Source organism: Falco naumanni, chromosome 5 (genome assembly GCF_017639655.2).
Source record: "Falco naumanni isolate bFalNau1 chromosome 5, bFalNau1.pat, whole genome shotgun sequence".
NCBI lineage: Eukaryota > Metazoa > Chordata > Aves > Falconiformes > Falconidae > Falco > Falco naumanni.
The window spans coordinates 8,008,462-8,035,046 of record NC_054058.1 but is presented as its reverse complement, the minus strand read 5'-3'; the positions used below and the strand labels follow the sequence as shown (position 1 = coordinate 8,035,046).

General features: G+C 41.6%; 1 protein-coding gene across 3 annotated transcripts in view; it reads left to right on the top strand.

Annotated features, from left to right (window-relative positions):
• The window catches only part of TSPAN9 (tetraspanin 9), a 184,893-nt gene that overhangs the window by 142,731 nt on the left and 15,577 nt on the right, over window positions 1-26,585 (top strand). The gene's annotated exons all lie outside the window — the stretch shown is intronic.

Genomic DNA, 26,585 nt, shown 5'->3' with positions numbered 1-26,585 from the left:
ATGTAGTTTCAGCTGTTCAATTTGAATTCTTAGTGGCCGTTTTTAGTTTCTACCATTATTGCAGAGGTTACAGAAAAAATGGGAGAGCTGTTTCTGGTGGTTCAGTTTCAACTTGGCTGTACATCCACTGGCAAGTGGTTTAGTATGTGCCCCCAAAAAATCTGCATGGGCTCAGAATGAATGGAGAAATCTTGAAAATAGCTTGGGAAAACAGCATAGAAGATATTTGGTTCAGAGTGGCAAGGCAGAAAAAACATTATTACGGCACAAAAATGTCGCTTTGTCTTTAGCAAGTTGTCCTTCTTCAGGGTTTTCCAACAGCAGGCTGGCTATGCTGGTCAGTAAGGCAGAAGCAAAAGACCTCTGAGTTGGTGTAGGTCTGAGCCAGTAAGTCCAGTTACAACACAGCCCAGCCCTCCTGGCTCATGTCTGGAGTCAGTCTGGCTTCTCCACTGCCTCTTCCAAATCTGGTAGAGGTGCCCCATGCACCCAGTGTCAGAATTAGCTTGCCTAGACTGTGCTGTCCCTGTGCAGTGTACTGAAAAGAATCTTGAATTTTCTTCTTGCATGGGGTGAGGGGGAGGGGAACGATGTGTAAACTCAAGGTGACTGTACTTGACTGAATTGTCCGCCACCTATGTGCCTATCCAGATCTGTACTTTGGTTTCATACAACTTTGGGCCAATGGATGAAATGTTTGAGGAAGTTAACATGCTTACAGAGTGATAATGAAGTTGCTTTGCTAGTTCAGAGATCTAGTTTTACAGGTCAAAGAAGGCAATACATGTAGCTCAGATTGTGAACTGACTAGTCTGGGGTCATATGACATATCAGGAGACAAATTACAAGTTGAGTCTAAGAATGCCATGTGCCTGACGTAATTGCTGCATAGCTTCTACCATGACATTTGGGTTGCATTTCTTTGCAGCAGTTATGTTGTTCATTTTGTGATGCTTAAAAATGGCCAGAGCAAGAATGACACCATGACTAAGGAAAGCCTCAGGTTTGGGCTGATGGCAAGTTGAATATGAGCCAACGGTGTGCCCTGGCAGCCAAAAGGGCCAACCGCGTCCTGGGGTGCATCAAGCACAGCGTAGGCAGCCAGTCCAGGGAGGTGACTGTCCCACTCCACCGTGGGTACTGTGTGCAGATTTGGGTGCCTCAGTACCAGAGGGACATGGGAGTGTTAGAGTGTGGCCAGAGGAGGGTGACCAAGGCAGTGAAGAGCCATGAGGGCAAGAGTTACAAGGAGTGGCTGAGGCCACTTGTTTTCTTCATCTTGGAGAAGAGAAGGCTGAGGGTGACCTCCTCACAGGCTGCAGCTTCCTCAGGGCAGGCGGCGGAGAGGGGGTGCTGATCTCCTCTCTCTGGTGACCAGCCACAGGACACGAGGAAACGGCGTGAAGCTGCATCAGGGGAAGTTCAGCTTGGACGTTGGGGAAAGGTTCTTCACTGGGAGTGTGGTCAGTCACTGGAACAGTCCCCCCAGGGAAGCAGTCATGGCACCAAGCCTGGCATCCGTATGTGCACCACTGATACTGCCAAGGGAGACCTTAACAAACCAAGTGCGGCTGCAGGGCGCTGGAGCCCAGGTGCTGTTCTCCTTGGTCATGCCAGTGGAGAGGGAAGGCTTGGGCAGGAGGGCCCCCACCCTGCGGGTTAAGGCCTGACCGCACGGCCAGTGTTGCGGGCAGAGCTTTGGCTTTTCTGACCACGGCCCCCCGTGAGGAGCAGGAGAGCTGTGGAGGCACAGGATGCCGCACAGGGGTGCAGCAGGCGCTTGCTTTCCAGCGGCCCTTCCAGCCTAACTGGGGGCGCTTGAGCCTGGGTTCGTCAGGGGATGGTGACCAAGGCCTGGAGAGAAGGGGAGGCACGGGGAGCAGGGGGGGAGCGCCGGGTGTAACGGGTGCCCACGCTTTAGTTGGGGAGCTGCGAGGGGGGAGCCGGGGCTGGCCACGGCACAGGCAACGCCATCAGCGGCCAGGGTGCGCTCCCACTGCGGGGGGTGGGGGGCAGGGCAGGTGCCCTCACAGCAGGGTCCACCGACTGTCCTGGGCAAGGCAGGGTAATGAATCACATCATGGTCCATCCAGAGAGCCCAGTTACTGCTCTCTGCAGCTACTTCATGTGTGGACGTAAACAAGATGGAGCCAGTCTCTTCTTGGAGGTGTGCAGTGATAGGGCAAGAGGCAACAGGTGCCAGGTGGAACGAGGGAAATCGTGAGTTGTTATTAGGAAAAGGGTTTTTAGTTTGTGGGAAGTTGGGTGCGTAGAGATGCTTGACTCTCCATCCTTGGATGTATTTGTAACCTGACAAGGCCAAGAGTTACTTGGTTTATGCTGGCTTTGTTTTGAGCAGGAGATGAATCCAAATGTCACCAAAATTTATTTCTGAAGTAAACTTTGAATCCAGAATAGTGTGAATACTATGTCTACCACCGTAGTTTCCAATGTTGAGTGCAGCCTTGTCTTCAAGATGAGTAAGTTAAAAATTAAGATTACTTGGTCACGTGTAGTATGACTTTATCAGTCAGGAATATTCAAGAAGAGAGACCCTCAGAAGAAAAAATATTTCAGAAAGAAAATTTTAATGTTTGTATTTGCAGTTTTGATGAAAACCAGCAGGCTGTGCTAACAGATTTTTCTTCCAGGAAGAAACGCATGATTTTGTCTTTCTCACTTTTTATGTGAGCAAGGAAAGGAACTGCAGCACAGACCATGCTGGTTTTATTTCTGACTCTTAAATTTTCATTTGGATAATGAAAAGAGGCTGCTAAAGTAGTCATTAACGTGCTGTCTTCAGATGTATTCAAGGCCTTGTTTAGTAACGTGTTTTTTTTTCAGGATGGAAAGCAGAGACTTCTATATTATACTTTAATGATTAATAGCTAGTTTGTGTTAATGCTTCCTCCTCTGTCCCCCCCTCACCCCCTAAGAGTTATGTAGGTTTGGTACAGCCTTCCTATTTTAGGATTATTTTGTGTTGTATAAAAACACTATGACATTGGCAGGATTGAATATTGTCTGCCTCTTCTGTTTCCCCATACAACTGGAATCAGAGTTCTTTTAGGTTTGGTTTCTAAAATATTCCCAGAGGAAAACGAAACGGGGGACTGCTTTAGCTAAGACTAAATAGCTGCTTTTTTGCAACTGGAGGGGAAGTTTAACAGCAACATAGTGTTTTCATTCATTCATTTCAATCTTTCCGGGGTTGCTGCGTTCCACGTTTCTAAACTGGAGCTGTGCGTTAGTAATTCCAGAAGTGAAACCATGCATTTGCAAGGACCCAGGTAATAAGAATGCTCTTTAGGACAGTCCTGCTGCTTTTCTTCAGCTTTTTTCAAAGGTATTTACAACAGCAGGTGAATACAATCTCCAAATAGGAAAACAAAACCATTATGATAACAGAGCAAAACCATTGTCAGAGACTAGTTCTTCTCAGCCCCATAAAAAGAGGAATCTTGGTGATAAAGTTTATCATCATGATAATAAAGTACATAGTTTCTATGAGTAGGGCAATATAACTTTCCTAGGCAAATCCTTTGAGCATGGGAAGTCAAGAGCATGCTGAACTACAGTGGAGTTAAGGGGCATAATTAACCATCCATGTAGTGCCTTAATTCAGTGTAAGTTCTGTCAGTTCAGCCTCTTAAAGAGTGTTGTCCATTTCACAGAGGCTTCTTCCCAGAAACGGAAGAGTTTAACAGCATCCATATGATCCATTATTTATGCCTTTAACATACCTGCAGGGAGATTTTGGTTTCAGAAGTGAGGGTTTATTAGACAAACTCCATAAAGCGAGAGTTCCTTTAGCACTGCTGCCCGCTCCTTTGGTCTGCATCGTCACTTTGGAGTATTGCAGAATTTCCAGTTTTCCACCTTTTACATTTAAAAAAAAATAAAAATTGAGTAAGAAGTCACTGAAGTCACTGTGGATTTTTTCCACCATTTTCCTGGTGCTTTCTGCTATGCGGATGGTGGTTTTATTCAGAGATGCATGCAAACCTTATCTATGAGGTGGCTCTGAAGCCTTGATCACAATGCATGATGGTCATTTCTTGCTGTTTTGGTCAATGCCAATGTTTTGGCAAGGAACTGGCATCCCCTGAGTCATGCCTTTGTATCTGTGCTTCTTAGTGTTCCTCCTTCTCCTCTGGAAACAGAAGGTAGACCCTTCTTTGCGGTAAGTAGTGTCTCTTTGTGAAGATACAAGACCAATAACAACGGGCTTATCAGTGGCAGAAATCTGTCTGCTGTGCCCTCCTATTGTGCAAGGCACTGCTCTGATTTTCTGTTTGATATTGGCTCCTTCATACAGTTTTAATTTTTAACATTATGACGATACAGCTAAACCTACCGTATAGCACTGGGAATGACCCATGAAACACATAGGATGGAGAGCTTGTGAACTCAAATGTAGTATTGTATACTTGAACATAATTGTAAACAAATAAAGAAATCCATTGATAAAGCAGGAGAAATTTTCAGAGTGCGAGGAAGATGAGTGACCCCATGGTGGCAGTCAGCACTTTGCTGGATATTCAAAACAGGTTCTTCTGTAGCTTTGGAAAGTTAGAACCGTACTGTGTGTTTTCCATGTTTAAGTATAGAAATGATGGCAGCAATGATGCTTTGTGGCATTCTTCGTACCCATACGTTATCATTCATCTAAATGTGCTTGTTTATGGTCTACTCAAAAGCAAATTGAACTGGTGCTTTTTTTTGATGACTTCAGGAACCTGTGAACATTGCATCAATCCAATTCTATTAACTTCCCTGTTCCAGTAAGCTGCTGTTAGAATTAGTCAAGTTTATGGAGTTGTGGAGCCACTCACAAAGTTTGACATGTAGTTGAATGCGCTGCATCTTGTACCACTAGGAGGTCTGTTGGAGGACAGCAGAAGTCCCACCCTGGTTATGTATTACCCAAAGTAGCTCAAGGGCACGTGGCTGGCTAAAAGCTTCTGCTGCCTGAGGAAAAAATCAGGTCTGTGCTGCCTGTCATCTGTTTTTTGACTGCCTAGGAGGGAATTAGCATGGAAGTGAAGGGTGACCATCAGTTTCAAGTGAAAGTATTGGAGAAGGAGAAGCCCTCAGGAATTTCTGTGTGAAGCAAATAGTGTCAAACACCAGGAACTGGGTTGCAGAAGCCAGCAGAACTGCTGACTCTTGGGTAAGTGAAACAGGGAAGTCAAAGGCATAGGTTAACGTGACCCCTGTGTGTGCGTGGCTGCTGGGTTTTGAGACAGAGAATATTTGAGTACTTTGGTGGAATTTAGTATTGCAGACACTTGCACATCTATCTAATATTTCTTATGGTGGCCTGAAGTGAGAAGGCTCGCCATGTTTGCACAATATTGAGCCTCAAGGCAGTAAGGGTTAGGGACACGATGGCTTCCCTCAGCTTTTCTATTTCCTGAAACAATTGCCGGCTTTTTATTGAGTTAATTTTGCACACTGCAATTCTAAGCTCAGTTAATATATGTCTTCAGGCATACATGGACTTTTGAGATGCTTCTGCTGATTCCAATTTTTTTTAAAAAAAAAAATCCTGAAATGGAAAACGTCCAAAGTAAAGACATTTCAGCCTGCAGGCAAGTTTTATGCAAATTAGTCGGTAGGCATGAATGACTGTCTTGCATTGTTGGTGGTCTTGGCAAGCCAGGAATAACGTTGAGAATGGCTTTTGTCCCGTGTCTGATGAGATGGGTGGAACATACCACCTTCTGGTTACCACACTGTCTTTGGCCCATATATAGTAGCTCTTGCAGTCAGATGGTAGTTTGGCTGGCTCAGACTGATGTTTTTAGTAGGCATGGGACAGGACAGCTACATTACTTACCATATGATCAGTTTAGCAGACATGCATGAACTGCTTAATGAAAGAATACTGCAAAGGCTCAGTTACAGTGCTCGTTTGGCAAGGAAGATATAATTAATAATGTCATTGCATAAAAGTCAGCTGTTCAGTAGTTATGTTAGCTGCCAAATGTTACACGATGCAGATTCAGAAATATTTCATCCATCTGCCAATGCTTTCAAATCATTCTGGCAAGGTTTGTATTTCTATTTTAAACTGTGTAAAGGGAAATTGCTTTCATTCTCTCAGTGCTAAGGATGGTGCAAGCCTTACCCTACCTACTTTTAGAGAAATAGACAAGTGGAAGAAAAGTATTAGAGGTCATCACAGAGGTTTAATTTAGTGTCTAAAATGTACCGGACATATGCCAGAGTGATTCTGACAGTCTTTTTCGTGGGGAAAGGATTGGTGGATCTCAGGATCAAATAATGTATGCCTCCAGGAAACATTCCACAAATATTTGTCAAGTAAAATTATCACTTCACAATGATAAACTGTAGGAATTTTCATTTTACACCTTCCTTTAATGCTGTGAAACAAATCGGTATCATTTTCAATTATGTACTGCTACTTTTATAAGCTAGGTATTGAAGATTTATTTATGCAAATTTTATATTTATTTTTATTATTATTTGAAAAAAAAAAAAACCCACCCCACAAGGTCTTTCATCTATGTGCCCCTTTTTTCTTCTCATGCATACTGAGCCAGTGCAATCTATTGTGTTCTCATGGTTAATAATGGCATAATGGAATCATCAGTTGGAGTTTTCCATTTTCTTCCCTTTCTGTCCCTGACCATACCTGTAATCACATCTTTTGTACTATTTCCTATGGTGAGAACCAATTATTTAATATCAGACATATAAATGAAGCAAGTGAAATACCTTAGCTAGTAAAATTTTATGTATAATAATGCAAGAATTCTACAAAAGCAAAAAATAATTTATTTCATTATTTTTGTTCTTACTATGCAGTACAAGCTTTGTAGTCCTGTATGAAGTCTCACCCACGTAGTCCGTACTACTAGGTTTTCCAGGTTCAGATCAAAATGAGTCATGTCTTTGCACATAAAATACAGTGTTTCATGCTTTTCTTTATTTACATATGGAGAGCAACTCTCTCTGGTTAATGCAGGATCTGGAATGGGTGTATTTAAAAAAAACAAAATGAAAAATGGAAATAGCAAGAATGTTTGCGGCGTAGGGAAGAAGGAACGACTTTCACTTGTGGAAATGCTGTGGTGTTTCTAGAGCATTTGGTTTGGCTGCTTTTTTTAAGGGACGCTGTAACTTTTGAGGTAGGACTGCAAAATCATCGTAGTTATATCTGGGACAAAACCCCATAAGCAAACGGAAACAGTGCTGTTCTAACAGTGAGGTGGGAGGCTAATAGACACGGGCTAACGTCTTTACTCTTATACCCAGGTTGCTGCTTTTTATGGAAATATTTTTCCTTGTTTGTTATAGCTGAGGGAATTTGCATATGATATTAATTTCATGCTGGTCTTTTGACTATGGTTTGAAGAGAGATTATTCCATTCCTACTGCAGCGTGAATCCTTATAGCATCTGATCGGTTATTTTTTGCCCTTCCAGCACAACTACTACTGGAGATGGGCTTTTTTAAAATAAAGAAGTGAAAATATATTTTTTTTTTTTGAAAAGGAGGAGAACTTGAAAGATTAAGGACAACATAAAGAATTACTAGAATTCCTTCATACTTTGGCAAGATAGTTCTCAGATTTTTCCTAGTTAACAGTATGCTTTCTAAGGTGGAGGCGAAAAAAAAGAGGGACCTTTTACTTTAACTCCACTTAAGTGCTTTTGAAAAAACTAAGCCTATTTGAAATCTTGACAACCCATTTTATGACTAGAATCTCTGAACATGAAAGTGAAATAAAAATATTCAAGGACTTGATACTTGCTGACAATTTCTACAAAGAAGGCAAGCGAAAAGCCAGGTAGAAGTCTCAGCAGCTGGAAGCAAAGCTGACTGAAAGCCTAAGCCAGTTTTTGACAGCAGTAGCTTTCATTTCCGATTATTAATTTAGTTCTTCTCAACATTAGTTCATTCAGTGCTGAAAAATTGGTAGGTGAAAAAGCAGACAAGCTTGCATTCCATTTTTGAACACATAAAGAGAATGAGGTACTAGCGTATAAGAGCTACTGTTTCTCCGTGTTTAAGGAGTTTGGTCATCAGAAATGTTCAGTTCGTTAACTACAGGTAATACTGCCACTGTTAAATAAATCCATTTTAAATCAAAACTATGGTTTGGCAATTTTCCTGGTTTCTTCTCCACACAACACACTAGGCATAGTATGGTGTAACTAATAGTGTATATTTTTGAAATGTTGTATTGTGTCTTTCTATTAAATTCTGATTTCTACCAGAATTCAGTTACCATGAATAAAAAAAAACCCAACAACAACAAAACAAACACCAAAACAACAAAGGAAAAAAAAACACATAAAAAGATATAGTTCACTCTCTAACATAGTAACAACAAAAAAAGATGACTAAGTGCATAAACATCGATTCTCTTCTGGCCTGACAAAACAACGCATTAAAAAATATCTACGGAAGGAACCAGGGTGAAGGATACAAAAGCAACACAGAATTAAAATCCCTGACTTACTCAAAGTTTCTTGCTTTTGATTTAAATGATGGTTGAAGTTGGTGGTCTAAATAGCTGTGATTTAAACCGATCTGCACTGACTCTGGCCCATCAGAAAAGCATTTTTGAGAGCAGAGGTTGCTTTAAAAGGTTCCTCGTAGAAATAGCAGAAGCGTTCCTTTTCCACATCTGGGGAGAGTGGTGAGATCTCTCTCCAGCTGTCATGGCTACAATCCACATGCTGTTCATAGTCTTATATTTGGAGTAAGCAAAGCTAGACTTTGTCTCCAGAGTGGAGATACGCAAGTCTTTTTAACAGGTACCGTTTTGGGCCCTTGTTTTTATTTGATCCTCAGTTTACAGACTCATTCAAACTGTAGAGCGCTCTCGTCCTCATTCCCCTCTCTCCTAAAGCAGGTGAACAGACAAAACTTGTGCATCTTGGAGACGGCTGAACTGCCTTTTAAACACAAAGTAGATATGGAGCCATACAAGAATACCATCTGCCAGTCCGTGGGAGGTGATGATGTTAGTTACTGTCGCAGAGTTTACTGGCTTTTCATCAGATCAGGCCTGCTGCAAATGCAAACAGTAAACTGAAATAACAGGTGGTTTGAGCTAAACGCTCAGACTCTACAAGGAGTAGAGGGCTATTCACAACCGAGCACCAGCTTCATTTTTTGTATTGCCCTCCATCTTATAGCCAAGAGGTGTCTTCAGTTGGATTCTAATTTGTATAGTAAAGCATGAGCTAGGAGGTTCGTGCTAGCAAGGCACTGGGCTCAAGCCCCAGTCAGACACGCGCTGCGAATGGCAAAGCACTCACTGCTTAAGTTTCTATATTTTTGTAATGTGTATGAAGTCAGAGGATGATGGGAGAAACATGTCAGCATATATAAAATAAAATTGGGAATTAGAGAAATCTTTTCTAACTTTTTTTCTTGCTGGGTGGATTTCATGCTTGGCAGCAATAACTGGAGCCCACTGTAGCTTCTTTTAGGAGTATGTGGCAAAAGCGATGGAAGTCCATAGGAAGGTAGGTGAGCAAGGGCTGTGCTTTTGGGTCTTCCAGCTGAAGCAAAAGCTATTTTAACTTTTGGAACAGGAAGAACTTTTGGAAAGCTTTCTGGATAGACACTGGAAAGGTCAAAATCCCATGGCTACCTCTCTGCTGGAAGATTATTTTAGTCAATGTGTTCATGTAATCGATGTTTGTATTACAATCTATAGCACAGTTTGCAGTTTAGGATTGACTGTATTTTCCAGTGAGATACCTTGTGTGAGGCTAGTCGGTACTGAGATGTCATGTAAGAAAATGTCCCCAAAATTATTTTATCATGACAAGCAGTCTAATGCAGGCAGATTACACTGTACAGATTTACAGTCAGCAACTGGAGCTTTATGATGAATTCTACAAAATTAGTAAAGGAAACTCAAGATTCACATGTGATAACAGGCTATCCTGACTGTACAAGAAGGTAACCAAGCCCAGCACGTGGTTTGAACGACAGATCCCTCTGATATGGGTAGAACTGCTGTTCTGAGTTTGTTTGAACACTGCCATTCTTACAGATATGGAGATTTTGTTTCTGCGTTGCTTAAGCTTTCAGATGTGGCTGCTGGCAGCTCTTCGTTCTGTCTTCTGCCTTCTTTTGCTTGCCAGATGATGAACTCTTCATGGGCTGTGTAAGCTGTGAGAATGATTGTATTTGAGTGGCAGACCTGTCTCTTGTGTGCCCTTGTGGGAAGAACAAGTTGTTTGCAGCCCATTTGGTGGCCCTTACTGTTTAGCTCGTAACATATCAGCTTGTGCTTTTAGCTACAGAGGGCCCCAGTTTACTTTCAGGTGAGCTCCTCCCGCTTCAACCAAAATATAATCTTGATGTGGAGATGGTTGTCATGGGCTGATATGAACCTCGTGAAGTTCAACAAGGGGAAATGTCAAGTCCTGCACGTAGGGAGGAACAACCCCATGCACCAGTACGTGCTGAGGGCCACCCAGCTGGAAAGCAGCTTGGCAGAAAAGGACCTCAGAATCCTGGTGGACACCAGGTTGAACAGGAGCCAGCAATGTGTGCTTGCCTCAAAGAAGGCTAACAGTATCCTGGGCTGCATTAGGAGTGTTGCCAACAGGTCAAGGGAAGGTGACCCTTCCCCTTTCTTCAGTGCCCTTGAGGCTGCACCTGGAGTTCTGGGCTTCCCAGTAAGAGAGACATGGACATAGTGGAGAGAGTCAAATGAAGGGCGACTAAGATGATGAAGCATCTCTCGTGTGAGGAAAGGCTGAGAGAGCTAAGGCTGTTTAGCTTGGAGAAGAGAAGGCTCAGAGATATAGTCTGAGCCCACTAAAGGGAGGGTGGGAAGCAGACTGAGCCAAGCTTTTTTTAGTGGTGCCCTGTGACAGAAGAGGCAATGGGCAAAACCTGAGTATCGGGAAACACTTTTTTATGGTGAGGGTGACCAAGCACTGGAACAAGTTGCCCAGAGAGGTTGTGGAGTCTCCATCCTTGCAGATATTTAAAAGCTGCCTGGATATGGTCCTGGGCAACTGACTCTAGCTGGCCCTGCTGGAGCAGTGGGGTTGGACCAGATTGCCTCCAGAGGTCCCTTCCAACCTCAGCTGTTCTGTGATTCTGTGATTCATCTTTGTGTCTTGTTGAGTATGTTGTCTGTGCATAATCATAGATAATTCTCAAGCCTATATATAGTAAATGAGCAGTCTCAGCACAACCCAAGGTCCCTCCAGATGGGCTGTAATGCATAAAGGCTGGTGAGTTGGCAAACCCATGTGGGAAAGGACATTCCAGGTATACCAGGCTTGGAAGGAAGACTAGAAAGGAAACACAGAGACGAAATTGTGAGAAGCTGAAGATAACAAACTTCTGACTCTGAAAATTGCCATTTCTGGATAGCTGAATTTGTGCTATGCAAGTCGATCACTAAAAGCATAGAGGCATATATACCGTAAGACACTGAGGTTCAAAACCTGATGTTGACAGCTCCTTCGTCTGTTGTCATGTAGAGTTGTGTAAACACATTTCCACATAGTGGGTGTTATGAGTTGTCACCTTCCAGAGAATCCATTAGTCCTGTTACAGGCACACTGAGGTATCTGGTGGCAGCCAATAAAGACAAGTAAGCATGCTTCCCTCACAGCAGTAAACTTTGCTATTTTTCATAAAAGTCTACCTGTTTTTGGAGACTTGTGTGCGGCTGTGCATTCCCACTGGCTTCGTAAGGAAGAAAAAATCATTCTGGGTGAAAATACACATCAGAGAAAAGATGTTCTGGGTGGATCCAGGCTTAGAGTGAGTTTAGCCTGGAGTGATTTGGGTTTTTCTCAAGAAAACTGACAAATTTCATTTTGATTAAGTGTTCATTCCTTTGGCTTTTAGACTCACAAAGATAGCCAAATCTGGATTTAGGAGCCTACAGTTATGTTTTACTTTATTTTAGAGACTTTTTATGGCTCTGTAGGCCTCAGCCATGCCCATGGCTTGCCATGTATCTGTCCTTGTGTAAAGCCAGTGAAACCATCATTGGTATCAAAGAACTACCTTGCTAGAATTGCTCTTGATAGGTAGTGTTGAACATCAGCTTAAGCCATGGAAACAATGGGCCAAAATACAGAAACACAAAATGATATTTTGAAGAGAAGCATCAAGAAAATCCAGGGAGTGAAAGACTGCCACTCAGAAATTGGACTCGGTGAGGAGCAGTCCTTTGAGATGATTCCCAGTGTAAGGCTTGTGAAGGTAACTAGCATAACTGAAAAGAGATACGCTTACCTCTTGAGGGATTCTGTGCTCAGAGTTTGTAGACACTACAAAAGTGTCATACGAGTAGAAAAAAATCACAAAAAAAGCCACAAAAAAGTGTAATGTGTGGGGTGATAAGACGGAGGGGGTTTTCTCATTTCATACTCTGTGTATTCTGGTTTTGTTTCTAAGCTTTTCCCTCGTTTGTTCCGGTGCTTTAGTTGTTTGGTTTTCCTCTTAAGGATATTGTACTTAGAGAAAGCAAATACTTCTGCAGGGTAAAGAAGCATTATTATTTAATCTTCTAGATGGGGGAATCTTGTATTTTAGAAATAACAGAAGGCTTGTGACTCCCTTAAGACACAGTACTGAAGTACAATAGTTTTGCTCCCATTAATGGCTCATTTGTATGTAGTATCCAAACTGATGCAAAAAATCAGAAGATGGCTGGGTGAGTCCAAACACAATTCATACCAGTTTGTTTTACACAGACTCTTATCCCATTAGAACTGTCCTATATTGGTTTATATCTATCTATCTGCATGAGTTGTGTTGCTTGTAGAATTGGAAAACAGATTATCTGCAGCAGTGTAGATAGCACATATTCTGGAGTGGGGTGCGTTCCAATTCTGGTTCCACCTGATAAATATTGTGCAATATAGCTTTGCAGTTTTATGCCACAATTTTAATTTAAAGACAACAAAACTTGTATATGTGAATCATCTCTTGTCTCTGCTTGTAGGCTGTGTAGGATGCTGGTATCCACTTTCTGCATATCCATATGCAGATGCATATCTGCATCACTACTTCTAGGTGGCTTAAGTCTTTTTCTGAAGGTGTGCATGTTTGTCTGTACAGGCAGTCCAGGATGATGAGACTTTTAACTAGAGTGCCTTAAGAAATACCTAACATTATAGGACAGAGAAATTCTAGCTGTTTTGCCAACAGAATGGATTTCAGTTGAGGTCTCCTGTGTAAGTTGCTGAAGCTTTCCATGTAGTGGTGTGAGACTTCTGTAAGAGGTTTGATTATTTCTTTGGTTTTGGTTCTGGAGTCAGCTCCCTCTTGAAGGCAATACTGCCCTAAATTTAGAAGTTTAGCTTCAAGGTAGTGAGGCTTTTTGCCTAGGAATAACTTGAAAATATGTGTATTTCTCTTCATCATGGATATAATTTTTGTAACCAAGTAGTTCCGTTTGAGTCTCACTCTTAGAGTGTGAAAATATGAAGTCACATTTGCCATTAGCAGGTGTAAGTCTAGTCAATTCCATAGCTACAGAATATATTCGTAGCTTGACAACTAAGGCAGTTGGCTTTGGTAAAAATTGAAGTAATGTAACATTGCAGTTATGCTTGTAAATGTAAAGAGGGTCTACTTGGTAGTCTTGTGTTAGGTTCCTATCAGTTAATTTTTTTTCATAACCAAGTTGGATGAAATAACTAAGAAGGGCAATGAATCCTTTGTTTGGAATAAATATGTTTAAAATAGGGCTTTATAAGTGATTGTCCATTACCATAATTTGTTGGTTTTCTTCTCAGTGGTTAACCATGAACTATTTCTGACACCAGGATAAATGCATCAGGTAGCTTGTTCTTAGTAACAAGCGAGCTAAAGAAATTACTGGAGAGTGTGGTCTGGACTTAACTACCAGAGCAGCCTACTCTGTACCGAAGATGTTTGATTTCTTGGTAAAATACTTACAGGTGACCTGCAGAAATAGGAGGAAAAAAACTGCTCAAGGGGCAGTGAACTTGTAAGTAAAGAATTAGAGGTGGGGAAATGGGAGGTATTTTTAGGCTGCATTTGAAGGATTTAATTCCTTCCATCTGTGAAGTTTCCGAGTCAAGCATGTGTCCATAAACCAAACAATTAGCACCTGGGGTAAGAAAAAAATCAAACCTAGTGTGTACTTGTTGAGATGACCTTTGAGTCTAACTTTCACTATATATCGTGACTAGCTCAAAGCGGTTGTCTGTTTTGGCTATCTGCATAATGCAATGGATGAAATTCTGTTAACAGTCTTGCGGTTTTTCAGTAGAACATAATTTACATTTTAATGAATGCTGCAGGGACAGAAATAAAGCTGAAGATGTCACTGGCTAGTGGCCACAGACCCTGCTTCCCTTAGAGGAAACCTACAGAATGAACTCCAACTTTATTAGATGCCAAAGAATCAAGAAGCAAGTTGTTTTACATGCCCTCAGTAACAGACATTAGTTCATAATGGATCAAAAAGCTGAGAATCTGATCATGAGCCACAAATCTATAGAAATCCAGGTTTCATTATGTCTTCTGTGGCAGAGTGATTTGCTTTTTTTAAGCCACAGTCAAGTGAGTAGGAGTTGTTGAGGATATATTTTCCTCCTGTAAGCCAAAATAAATAAATCAGTCTGAAGAACTGCTGGGTTTATTTGCATGTGGAAAGAATCATACATAGGAAATACGACATTGATTTGCTGTTGGCATGGAACACTTGAGTCCTTAAGAATAGTTTCACTGCATCATACCCAGATGAATCCTGTGGGCACAGATTTTTGTTCCTTACAGAATTTGAATGCTGATTTTCTTTGCTGTGTGCACATGATGTAGATAGGTAGTGATTTTCTCAAATAGTGATGCTGCAGCTAGTATCAGTGTATTGTTACAAGTAGTTGAGCCTTTTAAGCAGTAAAATATGCCCACAAGACAGGGCTTTGCATTTTGCCTTTCATTTCCAGTATGTGGTACATTTATTTTGGCTTTCACATGTGTGAAAGTGGCAGAGCAGAAATAAGAGATTGGGACATGTCCTACATGATATAGCCAAAACCTTTTTTTTATCTTATTCTGGAACATTTTATAATGAAGTCTGCTTTGTTATCTTGATTGATTGTTGAAAGGCATTTTTAATTGCACTCACATTATGGAACTGTTTTTATGTAAAAGCACAAAGTAAATACAAGTAATTTTGAGTGCAAAGCTGTAGTCAAGTGAGTGTAAGTTCTGGAGGATCTATTTCCCTCAACATAGTTACCGCTAGTTAATTTATTGCTCTTTCTGATAACAAGAAAGCATTAAGAATACTTTGTAACTCTTGTCAACAAAAGAGTTATGGGAAATTGTTTTATGCTACTGTCCCTCATGCAGCAATCACCACCTCTGACAATTATTGAATATTGAGCTCCAAAATAAACCACACTTACTCCTCTCAGTCTGTCTGGTGTAAAAGCTCTGTGAGTCTTCTGATCTGTGCAAAGTGGATACAAAGAAATCTGTCAGAGAACGTACGGTGGGATGGAAGAGTCTTCTGTAGTCCCAGTACTTCCCAACTGTGACCACTGCAGTCCTGTCAGCATGTTCAAATGTAATGCTGTCAAAATAGCAGCTTTTGTCTTCACTGAGCTTGCGTGGTGGCCAGAGAGGCTCACTGAAGGAGAGGGAAGGATGAGCCGACACCAGTCTCACTTAGTCGTCCTTCTGCTAATATTTTCTGTGAATCTAATACAGCTCCAAAAATGAGAATATATGGGAAGTCTGTGGAGAACTTGCAGAAAGCCAATGATTTTGGTGTTACAGCAGGAATCAAGACCTGTAACTTCACCTTACAGATTGTACAGCAAGTTATTTTTATTTAAGATATTTTTGAGATTGTAGGTTTCTGTTAGTCTAGTGTTTTCCTGTACATTTATATCCATTGCATTTGTCTTTGGGAAGACTACAGTGCAACTAGAGTCCAATGGGAAGCACTTTTCTCTCCTTAGCACTAGTTTCAGTTAGATTGCTAAAGGCACAGAAGGCATGGAATGTCTGTCACCTGAAGTATTAAATCTGTTGGTTGTGTTAGCAGACTGAACATGTAGTAGTGAAAGGACAGTCTAAACCGCAGATAAACCAGCCACTCCTTGCACTTTCCCCTAGGTATCAGGGACATCAGGTGTCACTGTGATACATACTGCTTGCAGAGTCCCTTCACGGTAGTATTTTATCAGTTGTGGATCCTTAAGGCTTGGATTGTTCTTTGCTGACTCAATTCCTCCTCAGTCTGGCTTGTGGAAAAAAGATACATGAGCCTATCTTCCACTTCTCATGGCCTTGTTTGTCCACCTGTTGTAGGGGCTTTCTGTCACCTTTTCTAGGGCTGCCCCTTTTAGGTTTACCTCCTATTCTTCTAAAATCACTGCATCACAAACTGCCATCTGTTTTATTAGCAGTGCCTGTCTGAAGACTAAATGTATACACATAACGAATACTGATTTGTTAGTTACAATTGCAAGAGCTGTTAGTCATTGTGTGGTGGGTTGACCTTGGCTGGACACCAGGTGCCCACCTAGCCACTTTATCATTCCTTTCCTCAGCAGAAGAGGGGGCGAGAAAATAAGATGGAAAAAAACCCTTGTGGGTCAAGCTAAAGGCAGTTTAATGAAGCAATAGCAGAAGTCACATGTACAGAAGTGAAAGGAAACAAAAGATGTTATTCTTTACTTCCCACCAGCAGGTGATGTTTGACCATTCCTGGGAATCAGGGCTTCAGTACGCTTAGTGGTTGGTCTGGAAGACAAACATTGTAAATAACGAATACCCCCACCCCCACCCCCTTTCTCTTAGCTTTTGTATCTGAGCAGACGTCAACTGGTAGGGAATATTCCATTGGGCACTTTGGGTCAGCTGTCCCGGCCAACTTGCCCACCCCCAGCCCACTGGTGAGGGGGGCGGGGGGAGGTTGGAGATACAGCCTTGGTGCTGTGCGAGCGATGCTCAGCAGCAGCCAAAACACTGGGGTGTGATCACCACCTTTCTACTACCGATACAAGCACAGCGCTGTGAGGGCTGTGACGGGGCTCAGCCAAACCCAGTACATATTGCTGAGATTTGGAGTTGGTTGCTAGACATTCTTTTGTCCCAGTGTCTTTCTGTTCAACGTTTCAGATACTACGATAACATCACAGCTCTTACCTGGCAACAGTGACTTCTTGCCTAGCTTTTCTGATAGGAAGATTGTTTCATCATGGTATATGAAAAAAAAATGGCATAATGGTGATGAAGCAGCCCCATGTCTTTCTCAGCCTTTTTGCAATACTCTGCTCTTTACTTCAGTTCTGCCTATTTTTATGTGGCAGAACTGGAATCGGAAGAAGACCCATGACACAGTCCTCTTTTATGAGCTAAATCCTAAATCTTTTAAGATTGGTCTTTGCTGATCCTTCCTGCTATTTGAAGGCTCTGTGAATAAAAGCTTTGGGAATACTAAGGAGTATCTTTAAATACACAGGGAGATACAATGGGAAGCTGGATTTGCTCTGATGGTAGCTGGACCATGGAAGTTAATCAACACTGAGCAGGACCAGATCTGACCTCAGTGCTCCCATAACTAAACCAGTCTGTCATCTGTTTCTTTGCAGGTTCGTTATTCTTGTAGTGGGTTTGGCAGGAACATACTGTTAAAGCATTCTAGATAAGAATTGGAGTGTTTTCTTTTTTTCGCGCTTCCACAATAAGTAGTCCTCAGTCTCCTTTCAGATAAGTCAAAGAAAGCTTTCAAAATGTTTTTTCTTGGAAGGAATGCAGGACTCAAAGACAGTTTGCAGCATGCATCTGTATTTGTTAAGTGGTCTAATGCCACCGTCCTGTGTTTGCTTTGGGATAGCAAAGGTGTTCGTCTACCTGTAACTGGAGAAATTTTTAATTTCCCTAACACAAATCTCTGGACAGAAGGGAAATGCAAGATTCTGAGTGCATTAATTGACAAGTCATCTGCCTATTCCGTGATGCTTATAACTCTCCTCACTGTAGCACACAGGTGCTCTCCTACCCCTTTCTATTTATGTGGCCCCTTCATAATGTTGGTCTTTGTTAGCAGTCTCTCTGAAGAGAATCAGGTTCAGCCTTGTAGTATTTTCAGCAAGCTGCAGGTGGAAGGTTTCACTTGCCTTTGCTTTTTTTAAGTCTTTGAAAGTAATGAGATACAGATGATCCAGGCAATGGATGGATAACATGTAACATCTTTTTAATTGAAGATCTCTTGCCAGAGTATTCAAAAATATGTAGGAGGTGTTCCCAGTTCCCTGGGGGATGTTATTTGCTAGGTAGCAGCTTAAAAATAGAACATACTAACAGAAAGAGGTAGAATAACTTTGAATAGTACCAAAGACAATTTAAATCTGTACTGAACTAGTCAGTTGTAATACTTCTTTCTTTTTCCTCTGGTAGATCTAACATAGTTACTGAGTTTTTTAATATTTTTTTTTCTAATGAATGCTGAGCAAAACCATCCATCCTTTTATTACCGTTGTTATTTTTTATCACAAAATTGTACTTCAATACCAAGAAGAGCAGATAGTGCTGAGGGCAAACAACTTGTTTTCCTGTCTTTGTTCCTGTTGTATTTTAGTATTGGCATGCTAGTTCTACTGAAAGCTTAAAAAACGTGAACTGGAAGCCATGCTACTATCTGATGTAAAATAAGTAAAACTGGAAGTCAGTTTTACTCCTCAGTCGGATATCAGTAGTACCAGAAGGTGCCATGAATTAAAGAGAGGAATGCATCCCCTAGAATTTTGTGCTGTTTTAACATAAAAATGCACCAAGAGAAACATGTGCATGGTGCTCCAACCTATTCAGCACAAGAATCACATATGCAGTGACTGGTTTACAAATAGCTCCTGTAGGTAGTTGCTTCACACTGATTCTTTGCACCTTTTCTCAGAAGTACCTCCAACAGCTGAGAGGGAAGGGTACAAGTGGATTTGCAGATGGTAGTTTAAGCCTCTCTTAGCATCTTTTGAGCTGATGGAGATCACCAAGTGTTTAAGATGCTATGTTCTTGGTTGTGCTCAGTAGTACATCTTCAAGAGAGTATCTTAAATATGGGAACTTCTTTGGGGCTGGAAAGGTCCTCGGTCCTTTTAGACAAATTTTGATGAGGGTCGCTGACTGTTGGCCCCCCTGCCCAAGTCCTTGAAACATCTGATGTTTCAGGGTTGTTTTTTTGTGTTACTACTGCTTTTATTTGGTATTAAGAGATAGAGCAGAATTAAGCAGCTAAAATGGACAAAGAAGATAAAGAGACTTCAGGAGAATTGGTTCAAGAAAAAAGAGATTAATGACACATGACCAACAGAGGTGCCTAGATTTCATGAAGTTATGCCAGTGAATCCTAAACATTTTTAATGTGTGTTTGACAGTGGACTGACCAGAAACTGACTGTGCTCCTTGTGGAGTAGAAAGGGTCCATAAATAAATAGGTAGGGATATATGTCTCAGACAAAAGTGCTGCAGGTACATGTCCCTGCATTTGTGCAAATACATAACATTTGAATTTGGCATATAGTTTTAAACAGCTATACAGTTCTGTTTTCAAAAGGCTTTAATGCAGCTGCTCTAAAATTAGAGCGCTGGGGGAACTCAACAGATCATGACTCTATTTGTTTTTCTCTCTACTGTCAATGGAATAAAATAGGATTACCTGCCTTGTCCAATGCATTTCTCTTGGGGCTTTAATATATTGGATTTTGGACTGTGATTTAGATATGCTGCTTGCTCTTGCAGATACATTGTTACTCTGAAAACTGTCTGGGTAAAATTGTCTCTTCCTGCTGATATCTATGAAAGTAGTTGAGGTCTCCTTCCAGCTTTCAAAGCTTTCAGTGCTGGTTTTGAGTCTGCGAATCAAATCTTTTTGAAAAGCGGTTATAATAATGAGATAGAGCAAAATATTTTTATTAGCCAAATCACGGTTGCCAACATGTACAAATCTTGTATTCTGCTATGCTTGCACGGGGATTAGGGATTGCAGTAAAATATTCTTGTAATTATTCCAAGAACTGGAAGAACAAAACTCAGTTCTCTTTCTCTTCTGCAGGTCTAATGGGATTAAGCAGCAACATGTATTTCCTTTTGCTATCAAACTCAGATCTGAATGTTTCCTATGAAGCAGTTGAATTCAGGAGATCTTCCTGTCCAGCTGTTTTTCAGATTGGATTTTAATTTCAAGTGAAATTAACTTTATGGAAATAATTAGGAAAATAAAATAAAATAATTTTAAAATCATGGCAGATTTCCATTTTTTAATTAATGGTATTACATAGTGAAAAGCCTTAAACTTACATCTTCTGAAAAGTAGCTTCAGAAAGTGGTGTATGAAAAGACAGCATTGCAATTTGTTTCCTGTTTTCAGTTTGAAGTCTGTGTAGACAGACTCATTTGCAAGAATTAAAGAGAGACTGAATTTAATCCCCGAACTTTACATTTCAGAAAGATATCTTTACAGTTATGTGTGTTTAGGAAATAGGGTTTAACGCTCAGAACTGCTTTGTTAGGCTGATGGGATTTTCATTCATTATGATGAACTGCTTAGAGAATTGTTCTGCTCCTATCTCCCCTTGCTTACTAATGAGAAAATGGTTTAATACAAAGATTATGTATAATGCTTAGTTACTGTATTTTAAATGAACTATTGTTGTCAAGTTTGTTATCAAGAACAGCATAACTGCACATTCTAATATATGCATAAGGTTAGTATTTCTGTAGGAGCCACAAGTCCTTTATGAATTATATAGCCTTTACAATTTACATAGCCTTTATGATTTGTATGTTAAATACCCATCTGATCGGGTCGCCTCTGTGGAGCGACTACATAATTCCTTCTTCCGTATTGGTTATTTTGAACTCTGTTTGGTCTTTGTGTGTTTTTCCACCCAGCAGATGAATGACTAGGGTCCTATCAGTCCTTCTGGTTTTAGGAGTCTCTGTAGTTTATCTGTAATTCTTAATCTTCTTTTTTTTTTCTTTTCTTGTAGACCGTAGACCTAGCACTGTTTCCATGTTCCGCCCTCATTCTCCTCCCTGCCCTCTGAGTTTAACTATCATTCAACATTTTAGTAGGGCCTGTAGCAATAGGACAAGGGCTAATGGTTTTAAACCATCACCAGATGTAGGTTAGATATTAAGAAGAAATTCTTTACTGTGAGGGTGGTAAGACACTGGAGCAGTTTGCCCAGAGAAGCTGTGGATGCCCCATCCCTGGAGTTATGAATGTCCAGTTCATTTAAGTGCTCCATAGCCTGATCCTTCTCAGGCTCCCTGTCTGGCTCAGCGGCCTGGTCTGACCAGTAAAGACTGAGACAAAAGTGGCATCAAACACCTCAGCCTTTTCAGTGTCCCTTAGGGCCCCCGTCACATTTTTTAGCAATGAGCTCATATTTTCCCTAGGCTCCCTTTTGCTTTTTATGTATTGTGGAATCTTTTCTTGTTGCCCTTCACATCCCTTGCCAGATTCAAGTCTAGATGGGCTTTTGCTTTTCTAACTTCATTCCTGCGTGACTGAACTGTCTCCGTATCCCTTCTGACTCATGTCCCCCTGCTTCTCTCTCTCATACGCTTCCCTGTTACGTTTTACTTTAGTCAGGAGTTGCTTGTTCACCCACACAGACCTCCTGCCGTCTTTCCTCAATTCCCTGCTTGTCAGGATGCACCGTTCTTGAGTATGGAGAAGGCAATTCTTGAATATCGGCAGCTTTCTTGGCCTCCTCTGCTCTCCAGGGTTGTATCCCATGGGAGTCTCCCGAGCAGACCCGTAGTACGGGTACCACTGATGCACAACACACGAAGTGGCACGTGCCCCAGGCCCTGGCAGAAGTCCCGCCGCCCCCGCAGAAGCCTCCAGGGCCATTTGCCGCAGAAGCCACTCCCCTTTTCTAGTCACGTCTGTTGTGATTGGCTGGCAGGCAGGCCCAGCCACCCCCTACTGGTTTGCCTGGAAGTATTTCTGACCCGGAAGGCCCTCCCCCATATGTACACGGGGGGCACCATTTTGTTTTGGCCGCCATTTTATGACAGGGTGATGCCATTTTGATGCCACTTTGTTAATCATCGTACTGCTCGGTGATTGACTGACAGCCGTTGCGGCAGGGCCTAGCATCTATGGGAAAAGCTATTTTGTAAAAGCCTTTTGAAGAATGCCAACCAAAAATGGCAAACAAGAGTGTTGTTCTCTGTTATGACTGAGAATATTATGTGGTATTACAGTTGTTGGCAACTGTTGTAACAGGAACTGCTTTGTAACTATCATTTTATCAAATTTGTGAAAGACTTATCTGAGCTTCTCAGTGATAATATTTATTTCTCCCTAATGAGGTAACTATGGTTGTGATCAATGATTTGATGAACTCTGCTTATGAGAGCAAAAAACCCGAGAAAGCTAATCGCAGGAGCATTAGGTCGTGGACATTGTCCAGAATGTTTTTTGCCAGAGTAAAAAGAGCCACACCATCACGCTTCAAAAGAGAACATATGGTGTTATTTCAGAATCCCTGAGTTAAGCTCAAAGTTGTGTCCCCAGCCAAGCAGATGTATCCTGGCAAGGCCCTGTTCTTTTTAGACGTGTTTGAAAATGCTACAAAGGCATCAAGTGGCAGCAGGTCCAACAGAGCACCTCCTCTTGTTGACTCATTAGTCGGCCTGTGTTAGGAAGTTGTTATCAGTGCATTCCAGAAATCTCTTAGATTGCTTGTGCCCTGCTATGTTGTCCTTTCAGCAGACATTGTGGTGACTGAAATCCTTCATGAGGATCAGGGCCTGTGAACATGAGACTTCTTCCAGTTGTATGAAGGAGGCCTCATCTACTTTTTCTTCCTCATCAGGAGGTCTATAGTAGATAGCTACTCCAATGTTACCTGTACTGGTCTGCCTACTACTATGACCCATAACTCTTGACTGACTCCTCACCCAACCAAAGGCAGACCTCTCTGCATTCCCATTGCTTTCTCACATAAGGTATAAATTCCCAGCCTGATCTTCCTAAAGAGCCTGTACTCATCCATCACAATACACCAGTTAGGTGAGTTATCCCACTCTCTCTGTGATTGCAGTCATGTCATAGCCCTGTAACTGCACCCAGATGTACGATTTCTCCTGTCTGTTCCCTGTGTTGCATGCGCTGGTGTACAGGCATTGGAGAGAGATACACAGCTATGCTGATTCCCCAGAATGGGCATGAGGGCTTTCCCCATAAAGCTTCCAAAGGTAAGAGATTTGTTGTCTTCATCAGAAATGTCGTGGTGATTGGATTTTTCTCAAATTAGGAAGAACATGGTAGCTGAGGAAATGGTAAAATCAGAATTGTTGCTTGGCAGGAATCTCTGCAAGTCATACTGAAGTAGTACTGTTGCTAGCGGTAGGTCAGGTCAGCCATGAGTGTCTCTAGCAAAGCACTGAAAACCTCAAAGACTGCAGATTTTGACACCACCTTGGTAACTTCATCCAGTGCTCTGCTAATTTCTCAGTTAAAGTTTCTCCTAATGTGCAACATAAACTACCCAAGCTGCCCTTCAACTAAGTAGAGAGGAGATTAAGCTGTCCTTGACAAACCAAGCAAACCCAGTTGTTGTTAGAACTTCCTTCTGCAAAACACGTCCTTTATTGAAAACTCCAATGTGACCGGGTAGGAGCATCCAAGCCAAAGCTTAAGGCTTCTGGCTGCCTATTTACACATTCCAGAAACACACTGGCAGAAGTTTCAGAACTTAGTGCCCCTCAGGGTATCTCTCTTTTTGTGAGGCCCAAAGATCACAGTCTCTGATACCTCATTTCAGTTTTCCAAGACCATCCCAGCAGTACTGCTGGTGGTTGACTCAAGGAAGAGGATAACTGCTTTCTCTGGCAGATGAATTGAGGAGGTTCAGCATTTGCACAAATTCCAGTTCTGTATGTTCTGTTCCACACAGACTGTCATTACAGCTGTTACTGCACTAGTCTCAAAGGAGACACTGAAATAATTCCTTTGTCTTGCCTTAATGTCCAGTTCACAGGAATATTGTAGAGAAATTAAAATCTTTGCTATATTGTTATGGCAGTAGCACTAAGTAGGTATTATTAAGTATATTCATCCACTTCCATACTCCATTCTCATTTTCTAGTCTATGGCTGAAGAACTTATCAGATTTAGGTGTCCTTGCTATATTTTGTATCATATTTAGAAGGTGATCTTGTTTTGCAAGAGACTTTCTCTGAGATTTTCAGCTGTTAATCCGCAGTTTTGATTAATCCTGTGGATTATCAAGACAGAGCAGGAAAATTTATCTGGGCTTACCTGAAAATCTCCTTTAAGCACCAGCCCTTTCCAGAGATGGATGAACCACCCAAATCCAGAGATGGCAATTGGCATCCAAAAACTTAATTTGCAGAAAGCATATCTCATTTTTTGAAGTGGTAGAAGCCATGTACTACCCATACCTGCTCCCTTCCAGAACATCCGTTCTGATCTGTAGCTCAGGGAAGAACACTGCAAAAGCAAAAGATGAGCACCTCTGACAGTAAATGAATGGAATGGCTCCACTGTTGAACTTTGAGTCCCCTTCCCCCTTTAAGTCACCCCCTGCTTTGATTAATGTTGGGCTCTCAACAAAGCAGTTAATGCATTGTGATAGTTCGAAAAATCCTGTTATTTGTGATGATAATATTTCTGGACAGTCAAGTTAGTATCTTCCAAAACTTAGTGCACATTGAAACAAGAACAGGGACTACTGTGTCTGTTGAGACAAGAAAACAGGATGTTGGTTTTTTGAACAGTAACTCTTACTGTTCTGAATCTCCACACCAGACTGCTTCCAAATGAAGCGCCAGATCCAAAATGCACAGATGTGATCTCTTCATGCTGATCTGAAGAGTCTTTGAATCAGGTTTCCAGCTGCTAAAGAAGATGATGTCCATCTTCTCATAGAAGTCATCATCTCATAGAACTCTTCTTTAAAATTTCCTGCACTGTGGGAAGGAACAGCCTTTCAAACTGTTTTCCAATATGTGCTGCTGCTTGATTCCGTAGGAAACCTGTGAGCTCATTGAGATTCCATAAGTCAAGGACAGGGGAAAATGAAAATAATAAACCAACCAAGGACAGATTTAGAAGACTGTACTGCTTCATGAGGGACATTCTCTTCCTCCTCTGCACACTGACTGGTGTAAGAGTCAGTTGGAAAAATGCTGGAAAATCTCTCTTATCTTGAAAAGAAGAGCTAAGATACGTAACCTTTATCTCGTAGGACTTACCAAACAGAGGGAAAATATTACAGCTTTTCCAAAGTGTTGCTGACCCCAGGAGAAGGGATGGTTTTAAGAGCCACCTGGACACTGAAAAACCTTTCTGTGCTAGCCTTTGGTGGTGCATTCTGTTTGTCCACATGGCTTTTTCATGCGTGTCCTGTTGGTGCAGGTCATAGAATCATAGAATCATTTGGGCTGAAAAAGACCTTTAAGATAATCAAGACCAACCATTAACCTAAAACTATGAAGTCCACCACTAAAGCAGGTCCCTAAGTACCACCTCTACATTTCTTTTAGTACCTCCAGGGATGGTGAATCAACCACTTCCTTAGGCAGCCTGTTCCAGTGCTTGACAACCCTTTCAGTAAAGAATTTTTTCCTAATATCTGATGTAAAGCTCCCCTGGCACAACTTGAGGCCCTTTCCTCTCGTCTTATTACTTGTTACCTGGGAAAAGAGACCGACCCCCACCTTGCTACAATCTCATTTCAGGTAGTTGTAGAGAGCAATGAGGTCTCCCCTCAGCATCCTTTTCTTATGGCTAAATAAACCTAGTTCCCTCAGCCGCTCCTCATAGGACTCGTGCTCCAGACCCTTCACCAGCTTCGTTGCCCTTCTCTGGACACGCTCCAGCACCTCAAGGTCTTTCTTGTAGTGAGGGGCCCAAACCTGAACACAGTGTTTGAGGTGCGGCCTCACCAGTGCTGAGTACAGGCTGGCTCCCTAGTCCTGCTGGCTGCACTATTTCTGAACAAGCCAGGATGCTGTTGGCCTCCCTTATCTAGGGAGGAATTTTACAGGGGACAACGGACACTTAAAGAAGAGTAAGCATTTGGCTCCATGAAGTTGTGTTGGTTTCCATTTTTGTATTTCGATAGCATATTGGACTGCAGTTACGATGTACTGATGTGCATATGGCATAAACAAAAATGACATAGTGTTTTTTCCCATGTACTTTTTTTGTTGCAGATGGTAAACATGCAAAACTAAACTAAGCAAATAGAATTCTAGAACTTTCCCTAAAACTAGTAGGAATTCTAAACTGCTTTGGCTTGATTAGGATGTTTACCTTTTGCATTGCATGTATATATATGTATTTTTATTTATATATTTTTATATATACATATATAAAAGTATACCTTTTCTTATCTTGGCCATGTTTTGTTTTTTGGTGTCTTCTTGTAATAAAGGTCCAACTATAATTGTAATAAATGTCAAGCCTCCATGTTTACTTATTGTTTAAATAGAGGCCTGTCAAAGCCTAATTCAAAGCGTCCTTTTGTCACTGTAGTTGTCCTGAAATGAGCTCGCAGCGTTGACACTTATTTTCGCAGCCATAC